Source organism: Camelus bactrianus, chromosome 4, assembly GCF_048773025.1.
Source record: "Camelus bactrianus isolate YW-2024 breed Bactrian camel chromosome 4, ASM4877302v1, whole genome shotgun sequence".
NCBI classification, from domain to species: domain Eukaryota; kingdom Metazoa; phylum Chordata; class Mammalia; order Artiodactyla; family Camelidae; genus Camelus; species Camelus bactrianus.
Window position 1 is genome coordinate 1,591,046 of NC_133542.1, and position 10,938 is coordinate 1,601,983.

The 10,938-nt window shown below is 41.3% G+C and overlaps 1 long non-coding RNA gene across 1 annotated transcript; it reads left to right on the forward strand.

Moving 5' to 3' along the window:
• Window positions 1-2,739, forward strand: LOC141577350 (uncharacterized). Its single transcript, XR_012506222.1, has 3 exons — window positions 1-210; window positions 694-877; window positions 2,694-2,739. It is a non-coding gene; the product is annotated as an uncharacterized LOC141577350 (long non-coding RNA).
• The last annotated feature ends 8,199 nt before the right edge of the window (window positions 2,740-10,938 follow it).

The following is a 10,938-nucleotide window of genomic DNA, read 5'->3' on the forward strand; positions in this document are numbered from 1 at the left end:
GAGAGAATGCAAGCAACTACTATCATAATCCATCCAGTAAGGACACGTGTCCCTGCGTCACCAAAGCAATGAGAATTTGCAGAAAGAAAACACAGTTCTCCAATTGTGACAAATACGAGACAGTGAGCCATAAATTACGAGAACTAGCAACTGTTTAAATGCCATGGGCAAATTTTTTTTATCATCTTGAAAACATCACTGATGTTCTAGGTAAGAAAAAGAATTGTTTTACTAACAAATCCAACTGACACAGGGGTTTTTCCAAGTGAGAAGGTGATTCTAAAAAGTGCAGTAAAATGAGTAAAGATGATCTGCGCAGTGACGGAGATGGTCTAGACTAACCAGCATCAAGATTCCTGGTTTTACACTTGCACTCTGCTCGTCATCTATGACGCAAGAACTCATGAAATGATTTTTTTCTCTTTAGGGAAAAAAAGATTAATAAAATCTAACTATAAGATGTGGTATGTAAAGCGGTAATGAAGTTTTCTAACCTTATGATGCAGCCAGTGTAATGTAGCACTTATTCGGGCACTAGGTTTTTTTAATTCATGATTTCTTTTATACCCTATTTCTATCCTAAAGGAGACACTTAAAGTTTTCTACTTTATTCAACGTATCTTGTGAGGGTTGTGATATACACTGGTATGGCAGTTTTAAGAGATTCAAAATCGCCTCTGTTGTTGTGGTCAGGAAAGGCAAGGCTCCCTCACAGCTGCGACGGAGAAGGAATCCCCGGAGTCAGCCTCCGGGCAGCTTCCGAACCGCATCTGCTTGCACTTGGCACAGGACACCATAAGCAAGTGTAACTCTGACAAGAAGATTTCCCCGGGGACCTGGGAGGTGCTCATTGTGAAGCCACTTGTTTCCCAGTTAGGTAAGGGTTGGAAAAATAGTTTATTAGAAGTGACTCCCTTTGTATGTGCCTTTTGTCCTGAGAGGTCACTAATTAGCATAGAATATAAAATACCCCATAATATAAGAATTTGGGTATCACATCTTTCCATCTACCTGTCTATTTGTTTATCATACTTATAGTTATGTTACATTTTCTATGACGTTCACTTCCGGGCACAAGAAAAGAAAGGTTACAAAATATTTATTATAAATAGGGGGGACTGGGTCTAAGGGTTAAAAACCACTTCTGCTAACAATATAAACCATATAATAATTTTAATCTCAGTTGCATCAGACCTTCCAGAATTAATCCCTCAATTTCACTGTTAAAACAGTAATGGAATCTCGGTTCTTCCAAGACTCGGGCCTGATCACCACCCATCCAGACATCTATCTGTGGGTCCCTACTTGTCCTCGAGGACACCGAACACACCATACGGGGTGAACATTCTTCACTGTCCCTACTGTAGGGGAAACCTGGATGTCACAGGTACTGTCCAGGATCACACCTACCTGCAAAAATCAAAGTCATGTGACTGAAACGGGAAAACACAGGTGGTGTGATAGGGCTGAAAGCTCACCAAAAACAGGTTTGGGGGCCTAATCCAAGCCCTCAGTCTCCTAACATGAAGAAGGACAGGGAGTCCCAATTAGCCACGAGACTGGGGGGCTTCATTACTCCATGAATAAAGGATTTGTGCCAGTGCCACCTTTAGACAGGGAACCCCAGAACCCAGACTTGGAAGCATCCTGTCCCCTCCCCTCTGAACAAATATTCTCTCAAGACACGTAGTGAGAGATGGGAGCCCCGGTGAGATCTGGAATAAGATGCAATCTGAAAGACTGCTGGTAACAAAGGGTGTGGAGCTCGGGCAGCCCCCAGGGCCAACAAACATTCTTGTACCACTGATGCCCACACTTCCATCCACAACAGTTTCTTCAGGACACTTACGCACAATAACCATCACACAAAAATGGTTGCTTAGACATGTTTTAAGAGAAATAACATTATGAGAATGCCAAATTCATGACAAGTCAGAGTAAAGACCCTAGAGTATTTACTGAATGAGATCTCACGTGTGCTCCGCATGATCTTTAAACCCTTAGGACACAGTCATGGAACAGTAGGCATTTTCTTTCTTTCCTCCAAGTTGGCTTTGCTGGAGAACTCCGTAGACACAGGAAGACTCTGTATCCCACCTCTACTACTTACACAAAGGGCTCAACATATAGAGAAGTATCAGAGCTGGTGCGGCCGGCTCCAATGTGCGCACTCCCGTGCCCAGCTCCCCGAGGAGCAGAGCTCCCCCAACGGGCACTGCAGTGCCTGCGAGAATCAGGTATCTGATGAGTGAGCCTGGGGTGGGCAAGACAGGAAGCAAGCACCATTCCCTCACGCTCTGCAGGTGATCTCTGTGTCATCTTGAATAAATACAGTCAGCATTAAAGATGTTTGACCAGAGGGTAAAAGGTAAGGCCTCCCCAAATCTCGCATTCCTTTAGTGGGAGTCCTGTTAGAACACATGGTGACAAGAGACGCTGGCTTTACATGCGCACGTTGCCCTCAGGGCTGCAGGGGAGGCCACGGTGCTGCCTCTGCCCCACCTCCTGCCTTCGTCCCGCAGACCTCACAGGGGCCGCTTACTCGTTCCTCTGACTTTCTCTCCTTGGTTGTGCTGCTCTTCCAGCTTTTAAGAGCTCATAAGAACCTCACCAGAAAATCTTTAACAATGAATGCAAATCAAATGAAATCAACAACAGAAACACTATGCCTTCATCATTACTTTACATTTTAGGATGAAATTCTTGAAGACGACTCCCTGACCTGAAGGGATGGATGGAGTAGGAAAGAAAAGAAGACAAGCATCTTTGGCCCATAAATAATGAGAGGTAACCAGATGGCGGCTAGTTTTCATTGCACCTCTCTGCCAGCCTCAATTTCACATGCCCCTCCCAACTCAACTCATCGGAACTCCACTGAAGGAGACGGCTTTGCAAATTTATTGGTAGCCAAAGAAATCGCTTGAGAAATAGTCTCCCAAACCCAGCGAGAACACTGAAAGCTGACAAGTGCCAGAATCAGAATACTAAAACACACAGATTCAAACTCCGACACCCTCCCTGGTGGGTGTACTTACAGTGGGGGTGTGGCCGTGCAATTTGTCAGCATCCAACATATAAAAATGAAAGGGACACCAGTTTTCAACATCACAGTCCCTCTGAAACAACTGGTAGTCAATTAGCGTTTGTCGGCAGCAAAAGTCGATTTTCTCCCCTGCACGTGGAGGTGAACACACAGAAGAGACTGATGATCCCCGCTGCGAGTGTAGCTAAGTGTGTCTAAGCAAACTGGCTCCATCAGCCTTCTGATGAACAGGGGAGTGTGTGAGACGTGGGGCTCTGCAGACTGATGGCCAGGCAAAGAGGGCACTTCCTTATTTTGGGGAGAAACACGCGGAAGCAGCACTCGCTGGAAATAAATTCTAATTAAAATTTCAGTTGCGCTTCCTGCAGCGTAACCCACGCCAATAGATGAGGCTCCCTCCGTGCTGTCCAGTCATGTGAGCCAGGCTCATTACTGTACCTGTGTGTTTGGTTTAGCAAGTGAATCATTTCTGTTTTCTGGAAATTACATGAGGGTGGAAAACCTTCCAAACATGTTCATTTATTTGCTGTGGAATTTGTTTAATCCTCTTGAGAGCATTTACAATGACAACCTTCTTAAATAAGCATCTTTGCCCGAGAGGCCTTCCCAGGCACATGCGCCGAAATCTAGGACAACCCAGAAGCAAAATCAAAACCGTTAATAAATAATAATATGTCATAGCACTAACCACCAAAATTATATATATTTAAAAAAAAAGCAAGGGCTTTATGCTGTCCAGGGTTTGAAACATTTATTTAACGTGTCAATTGTTACAAGTATAAACTTTGCTAAATATAAAACCTCCTCAGAAAGCTTAAACTACTATTCAAGAAAAATATCACAGATAATTTCTGAAAAGTATTTAAAGGAAAATCATTTTTAACTGAATGATATTCTAGGCACACAGAATAAATTCTCTTTAGAGAACTCCTAATTTTTTTTTAATAAATGACCTATAAAAATACAACCAGCATTAATCAGTAAATCTTCATTCCTTATTTTTAAAATTTTTAGGGCATGCTATTTTTTTTAAATCAAATGAGGAGGTATTTGCAAGCCAATGGACAACGGAATTACCTAAGAAGACATTATAAAGCAGCAAGAGCAACTAGCACTTTTACAAGCATTCTGCCTGAGAGTCACTCGTACCATCTCATTTTGACCTAGCCACTTGGAGGTGAGCTCCATCAGCCCATTTAACACATGAAGAAACTGAGGCTCTGGGTGGTCATGTTTCCAGTACTTAGGGGAGCCAGTATCCAAACCCGGATCACTGTCTATAGAGCCTGTGCCTTTACCAGATCACACTTACATTTCTCACAATTCAAATGCACTCAGTCCCCGAGGTAACACACCTTCCTTGCGTTTCTAAGAGTTTTAAGAAGTACTGAAATACAAAGACTTATCAGGCATTTGTGTGGGCTAATTTTTTATTTTCTGATTTTCCTGAATCAGTTCAGGCTGAATTCATACTACTTATGAGGAGAAGTCCTGAGGCAGAGGAGAGAGGGGAAGATAATCCAGACATAAACAATTTCAAGAGATCCACTTCATCAAGGAAGCAAAGTATTAAATAAACCACTTCAACAACACGCTTGTCAATAAACTTTGGTGTCTCTGTCTCAGCCTGGAGGGTAAGCCATCCAGCCCATCTGCCTTCCAGCCACATACCCTGGACGATCTTGGTTCCCTCACCTGTGACACTTGTGTTCTCCAGGGAATCTTTGTAGAGATTAAACGATAAAACTATATGCATAGGGGATACTTATTTGTTAGGCAGTAGGCACTAAACAAATAATAAAATTATTTTATTTCATGAAAATGGGAGGTAGGTCTCCCAATTAAACATTCCTGACAGAATCCCAAAAAACACTTTAATTTATCTGCCAGAAATTGTAAAATAACATTTCTTTTTAAAGGCTGTATCCATTCTCCCTACTTTTTACCAATCCTGGCTGTTATCCTGAAAATCTATTCCCAGAACTTGGCATCCATCTCCCATATTTAACTCATTTAAGTTTGAAATTTTGATGAAGCTTGGGCACATAAAGATTCACACCATAATTCACAGAATAAACAAAGACCACAGGAACAAGGCCACTTCCAGAACCCATGTGCTCAGGACAGGCTCCAAACTTCATAAAATCAGATGCATGCTGTTTGAACAGAAAGAAAATTGAATGTGATCAAGGAGGCTGACATAGAGCACTGGCTGGCTCAAGAGACGACTCCTTCAACCCCTCGTCTGACTTAAGTCTTCTAACAGTTATCAGGTGATCTCTAACTAAAAGTAAAACAGGGTAGGGTTGAAAAGTAAATTTTTTCCTACAATATATACATATTGTCAAATAAAAATTGGCACGTGTCATCTGCCTCTGATTTGATTAAGTCATGAGCCACTGCAGCTGCTGACCTTCAACACCCTCTGAAAGTAGTTCTGTGTGGAGATCAGTAATGGGGCGCTCTGTGCTCTGGGAAAATGGGCAGAAAACTTTCAGATAGACATTTTCAGGAAACTTTAAGAGCCCAAATTCTTGCATTTCCTCCTATCTAGAAAAGCACTAAAGTCATTAACAGAGACACCTGTTCCTCGACTAGCAGCAGCCTCTGACTTAATGTATAGTTGACGGCACGTCCCCCTTCAATGAAATCTCATATTATGCTTAGCTCCCCCTCATCTTCAGAGCAGCTCCTCCGAGCTATCTGAGATGCTGTCACCTGGGTTCTGGTCCTCATTTTGCCCCAGATAAAACTTAACCCAGAACTCTCACGTTGTGTGGTTTATTGACAGTACCACAAAAATTAAGCTTACATACTTGAACTCAGTAAACATTCAGTATCAAACATTTCTTGACTTAAATTACTTTTTAAATGTAAATAATTATTCCATTTCTTAAATATAGCATCTTTAAATATAAATTAACAGATATTTGTGAATCTTCGAAAAATATATTCTGGAAAAATTTTTAGCTAATTAATAAAAAAGCTATTGTGTGGAGTTTTAGAAATTCAGAAGTGGAAAAGAATAGTATTGTAACTCAAGTTCTTGTTTTAATTGCAGAGATCCTGAGGCCTCAAAAGACATATAAAGTTTCCTGATTTTATACACTGTCCTTTAACAGAAAGCCTAGAACTAAGACCCTGGTCTTTGAAAATCCAAGACTTGCTCGGCTGGTGCAGGGCTGAACTTTATGAAAATTGGTCATGAGAAAGAACCAGAATGCTGGGGCCTGGGCGAGGCAGCGGAAGGAAGGAGGGTCTCACCTGGTCGTGGGTGAGAAATAGGCTCCCGCAGTGCTGGTGTGATGGGCATCCCTCAAGGGCCTGAAAACTACTATTTAGCACACCTGCCACCGAAAAGCACACTTGCTGTTTAACTAGAAGGCTGACCAGGAGGCTTTCTCAGTGACACAAGGAGCTATTTTCATGTGAACTCTACAACTACAGGAAGAGAAAGAATAGAAAGCTGATATTAATTACTAATAATTTACACCAAGTACCAAGGAATTTCCAGGAGAAATATAAAGACTTGTTGGAAGTTTCATTATGTGAACTTACTGCCAATTCAGTTGTCTTAAAAATTGTTCTATAAAATATATTGTCTTTTGCTGTTCCAAATCACATTTGAAAGAATAATGTTTCTTAAGGGTGTTTCTGGAAATTTCTTCTATTTCCTAACACCAAATCTCAGAGCTTTAAAGAAATGGAGGGTTGGAATTTCGTCCACTCTTTTCTAGGCAAATTATTGTTCCTGCAAAGAACAAGGGGGGAATCACACAGAAAAGCATTTGAGCATCAGGCTGCTTACATTTCCTCCGGAAGTCTTGGAAAATAACGTGGAAATGAACAGCAGGACAGAAACCTGGCGGGAGGGTCACTGGCTAGAAGGTGAGAACAAATGTGTTCTCCAACGTGCTCTGGTCGCCACTAGTTTAAATGAACCGAGCAATTGTTCCAGCATACACGCACTTCTACGTGAAAATCTCAACCGTTACCAACCGCTCAGTGCAGCCCGAAGCAATGGACGGACTGCAGAGGCCCCCGGCGGCTCATCGTGGTGTCTTACACCATGTGCAGGATGATCGGTTCCTTCCCGCCCACTCCCTCCGCTCCTCTCAAGGGAGATGGCTGGTCCTGAGTTGAGCTTACCTCATAGAAAGCTGTCTCTCAGCCCTCTGTCTAAAGCAAAACAAAAGCAGGAAAGCTACAAGGGACTTTACAGAACCATCCCAAAAGGGAACTGAAGCACATTTCTTCCCTCCTTTCTGCTCCTGGAATGTGGACCTGATGGTTGACCCTCAGGCAGCCAATTTGAGCCATCAGGTTGATGGGCTGAAGATAACAGGCATCTTGTTCTCTGACCCAGGGGCCATCATGCAAACCAGCCCTGGGCTACCGATTGCTTGACTTCTTTATGTAAGAGGGAAATACAATTTTAGCATGTTTAAGCCACTGCTGTTATCTGGGGAACTAGGTGTTGTACATTGCCATGGTAAGACCTAATAATAAAGTTCAATATTCACCAAAAACTATTTACCAAATAGTTAATAAATTATAAAGAGATCTTGATTTTTGTTTTAATGCTATGAAATGTAAATCAAGTTTCAGCATATGCCAATAAAACAAGACAATGTGGAGATGAAGCAAAACAGAGTTTGTAGAACAGAGACCCAAAGCATCCTCCTCTCCAAGGCACAAGAGTACAGCCGTGACTATACATGCAAAGGCTGGAGTCACATGGGCTCCCTGTTATCCATGTCTTGGGTTGTGTTCTGTTTCCAGCCTTGGGAAAAATGGATAAGACTGCTGGTCAAATCATTTCAGGAGCAGCTTCCATCGTGTACAACCCATGTCTCTTCCTTTCCTCTGCCTCCTGGAATGTTCTGACACAATTAATCAGTCCAGCCTTCTAAATTGAGCAAATGGGGCTCAATCAATCTGCTTTTAGACAGAGCTAAAAATAGACATTAAAAAGCATAACTAGGAAATCTTACCTTCCAGAGGTCATTGCACAGATGAAATAGGAGAATATCTGTGAATCACTCTGTAAACACTAAGTACAATACAAACAATATTAGTACTGATTCTATGTTACACTCATCAATAAAGGAATACAGAACCCTTTCTTACCAGAAGGAAAAGTGCTTTGTAATTTTCTGTCACTTTAATTCTTCAAAAGTTTCTATAAAATTGATGTCCTTAAAAAAATCAGAATTTGGAACTAATTTTAATTCCTTCATCTCCCCCGGTTTAACACATATCAAGAATGTTACCATTTCTAGATTTTTATTTAGGAAAGCCTTTGTTATTCATGAGGCACAGAGCACGGCAAATTGTCAGTATCACTCAGGATAGGAAAAGCATTTTTGATACCCGAACTTGAAGACATGAAGAAGATGCCTGACATGTCCCACTGACCTTTCAAGCTATTCTTTATCAAACACTTGCTTCTTCTTGGTCCAGAACAGACACGCATTTGTTGATGTGAGTCTCTTTAAGTGAAAATGTCAACCCATCATTACCACTTTAGAGACTGAAATCTTACCCTCCTCATCCATGTGGACATAGCATCCTTACTGATTCCTAACATGAAAAATGACCATCGATGACATCTCAGGAAGCTCCAATGCAGTGGTTCTCTGCTGCAGTGAGGAGGAAAGAGCCGTGTGCTTCAAGACTCACTTCCTGTCTGTAGCTCACTTGGCAAGACGCTACAACTTGTCTAAGCTAAAGCTTAAAAGTGGAGAATACAGACAACATCCATGGCAAAGTGCAATCGGAGGCTAATTCCTTGGCCTCAATTCATCGCTTCTCAAGAGCCTTGGGCAATACCTTGAGAAAGGCAGCAACATTGTACCCAATTCATCAAAACCTGCACCTCCTACTAGTTGACAGTAAAGCAAGTGTCATCTGGCTCAACAGATCTCCCTGTGTCTCTACAGTGTACGGCTACATTTTCTTTATTTTCTCGGTTGGGGGACATTCCATTTCTGAAAATACCCCTCCCTGCAGTAGAAGTTCTTAGTTTCCCAATCACAATGCAGTCTTGAAGGGGGGATAAAAGATCTGACAAAACATACATCACTATTTATTCCTTGATATATTTTTGGCACATGGACTAAAATCCTTTGGGTCAGTTGGACATCAAGATCATATCTAATTTACACAATTGTCAACTGTCATTTTACAACCAGCTCCTGAAACAGTCACGTGGTCACTAGTTTTTTTTTTTTTTCTTTTCTTACCTTGACCCATGGATTTGATGATTTCTAAACAGAAACAATAGATTTTTGAAAAGAAATCTGGTTCATCTTTTGCTTTTAAACCTAATTTGTGTACCTGACCCTGACTTCACTCTAACATTCACAAAAAGCTATCCAAAGACACCCCCTTTTGACATCATATCTAGATGTCTTGAATACACTGCTGAGCTGATACTTCCAGATCATTAAAATATATATGCACATTATGCTGTGGTCCTCTTCAATTTGTGGTGTTTTCAGTAATCATTTCCTCTTTGGATACTTTATTACACATTTAGCATTTCTTTATCCAATTCAGTTACATTAGTATATAAGATTTCATAAGAACTGGTTTCTCAAAATGATGATATTTAACATCTATGGCCTTTTCTTAATCAAGTAAATCTATAAGGCTGTCAAGGGCAGCAGTGAACTTTGTGTGTGGTGATTGCTGCTTGAGAGTCTCCGGTGCCGCCACAAGAGCTTGCAGGTGTTTACGCATCCTTGTGAATGTCAACACATCAATCTATTAGGAGCTGAAATTAAACTACCTGGATGCTAATTTTTCTTTTTAAAAACAATAAACTCAATTTCCCTTACTAATTCTTTATTGTTTCTTATACTGAGTCTCACCACTTTTCTAATATATATGTTTGGTGGGGAGGGGGGTACAGCCCTGAATGCCTGCAGACAGCACCAACTCTATAAGATTAACCAGAGGTGGCCGTGGATGTTGTGTGACTTCAGCCACTGAGCACGAGCACCTGCTGTCCCTCCAACTGTTCTGCCTCCATTGCTGACAGCCGTGAAGGTCACTGCCTCTTGTAAAATTCTACAACATTACAGTTCATATATTTTTAAAAGGTATCAAATTGTGAAAGTCGTCTGTGTAAAATGGGGGGGTACTTGCCTTTGCTCATTTCAGGCTAAACTAAGTCCAGAAGGACACACACACACACACACACACACTCAGTTCTGGGTGCCCCCAAAGAAAATTATAAAAGGCTTCGGGACAGTGGTGGCACTCAAACCTTTGGAATTTTGAGCTCTATGAAAGTACCACTTATTCAGAAATTAAGCATTATAATTCTAGGCCAAGAGAATCAGAATCCCCCAGAAGTTACTTACCAGAATTTTTTAAAGAAACTATCTTCCCTAAAATCCAATGATAAATCAAATATCCATGGAAAGAATATAGATCAGTAATATCAAGCAACAATTTCTACACTAATGCTGATTAGCCATCAGCCCAAACCAAAGGACATAGAAATAAGACACCTGGAGATAAAGAGATGGAAGAGAGGTATTAAAAAGCAAGAATATAAAAGAAGTAATGGCCCTATGGAAACCTACTCATTTTTTTGAAATAATTACTTGGTTAAAGGAACTCAATCTTGAGAATTTGAAATGCACCAAAAGGAAATCTAGCAGGGAAAAGAAGCAGAAGCAGGTCTCAGTTTTCTCCGAGGATGATCCTAAATGAAAAAAAAATCCTTGGCTTCCACAATACACAACCTGCTTTGATGTCTAAGCAGAAGAGTGAGGAGGAGAGAAAACCGAAAGTGTGTGGAAGCCATCCTTCACCAACACTGCTGGAAACACAGAATTGTGGTGTTGGGGCACTGCCCGACCGATATATATAACAGCAGGAAT